The 1,900-nt window shown below is 42.0% G+C and overlaps 1 protein-coding gene across 1 annotated transcript in view; it reads left to right on the forward strand.

The window, feature by feature from the left end:
• The window catches only part of LOC116091828, a 45,850-nt gene that overhangs the window by 523 nt on the left and 43,427 nt on the right, over nt 1-1,900 (forward strand). The gene's annotated exons all lie outside the window — the stretch shown is intronic.

Here is a 1,900-nt window from a genome sequence, read left to right on the forward strand (position 1 = left end):
AAAAAAAAGAATACAACATTGCAGAGATATGGTAGAAGCTGGCAGGTGAGTCTGACTTGAGAAAGACTCGAGTCAGGGATAAGTTCTTAGGGGTTCTATCTTTCCTTTGATTCTTCCTCGGTCTCTCTCTGCTTCTCAGACACTATGAGCCAAGTAGCTCTGTTCCATTCTGCCTTTCTCCATGCTGTCCTGTTTCACCCCAGGCCTGGAAGCATGGAGTCAGCTGACCACAGTTGGAGATTTCTTGAAGCAGTGAGCCAAAACAGATCATCCTTCCTTTTAAGTTGTTTCAAATATATGTGAAACTTTGTCTAACAAAGTCTAACACAAAGACTGTACTGCTTTTTTTTAGAGAATCTGTGTCCCTTACATATTTTATTTTAGATTCCTTGGCTTGTGCCTTTTAAATCACTGATGGGCAAGCCCTCCCCTCTTCTGCTTACTTCACACTTACTTTAATTCAGTCTGTATGTCTTGACTGAACTATCACCTCCCTGTGCCCTTCTCCCTGTGGGTTCTCAATTAACTTATCATCCTTCTGCTATATAATTTATGGTTTACACACTGATCTCTCCCATGAGGCAAGGAATGTCTCCTTTCAGGGACTTGTTTTCTATCTCTGTGTGGTGCAGAACACAAGCCAGACTGTTGGAACATTTTGCAACAAATATCCATTGAGAGAAAGAGTGGAATAGCTAACCACAACTTTCACCTGACACTTGATAAGAGGGTAACTTGTGGTTTCTATCCACAGCAGACTGGAAATTGGCATCTTAAAGAGCAAGGAGGTGGGGTTGCCAGTGTAGCTCAGTGGTAGATTGCTTGGGCATCATGTTTAAGAACTGGGCTCTATTTTTTGTGAAGACAAAATAACAAAAGACAAGCAAAAGGGTGAAAACAGAAGAGTATGAAATTCAATTTCCCCATAAGTCAGATACTGTCTCATGTAATTCATGTAACAATTGTAGGGCTTAGCTCCTTTTTGCTGGACATAAAACTGGTATCTGGGGCTGGAGAGATGGCTTAGCAGTTAAGAGCACTGATTGTTCTTCCAGAGGTCCTGAGTTCAAATCCCAACAACCACCTGGTGGCTCACAACCATCTGTATTGAGATCTGATGCTCTCTTCTGGTGTGTCTGAAGACAGCTACAGTATATTTACGTATAATAAAACTAGTATCTACTTGTGTACCCAAAGACTACCCAGATAGTAATTGGGAACATAGGATAGGACTCTAGATCTATCTGACCTCAAGAGTTAAATCTTTAAAAAAAAAAAAAAAAAAAAAAAAAGCTTGGCAGTGGTGGCACATGCATTAATCCCAGTACTCCGGAGGCAGAGGCAGATGGATTTCTGAGTTCAAGGACAACACGGTCTACAGAGTGAGTTCCAGGACAGCCAGGGCTATACCAAGAAACTCTGTCTCAAAATAAAATAAAATAAATTAAAATAAAACTCTTGCATTTCGATGCTGTCCGTCTTTGCGGTGTCACTGGAACCTCTGAGGATATCAGTCCTGGAACAATCATCGTGTAGCAGCTCTGTCGCTTCCAGAAATCAGTGACTCAATCAGTCTCTGTTTCTGTCTGTAAGTGAAACATCCAGAATGTCTGATAGAACCTAAAGAAGCAACACGCCCTAGAAAGAACATTCTTGTGCTGTTTCATAGAAACTCTGAGGTGACTGACAAGCTCTGTCTCTGTGCTGTATGGCATGGGAAGGCCTGAAAATCCCACTCAAGATAGCATCTCTAACTCTTCAATAGTTTCTGATCTCCAGGTCAGACATTCAACCAGAGAATTCAGACTTGTGGCTAGGTCTTCAAAAGCCACCCCCTCCCCTGCCCATCCCAGGTCCAAAGTATGGTCAACTATAGTTCAATGGAAACACACACACACAC

Source organism: Mastomys coucha, unplaced genomic scaffold (genome assembly GCF_008632895.1).
Source record: "Mastomys coucha isolate ucsf_1 unplaced genomic scaffold, UCSF_Mcou_1 pScaffold15, whole genome shotgun sequence".
NCBI classification, from domain to species: domain Eukaryota; kingdom Metazoa; phylum Chordata; class Mammalia; order Rodentia; family Muridae; genus Mastomys; species Mastomys coucha.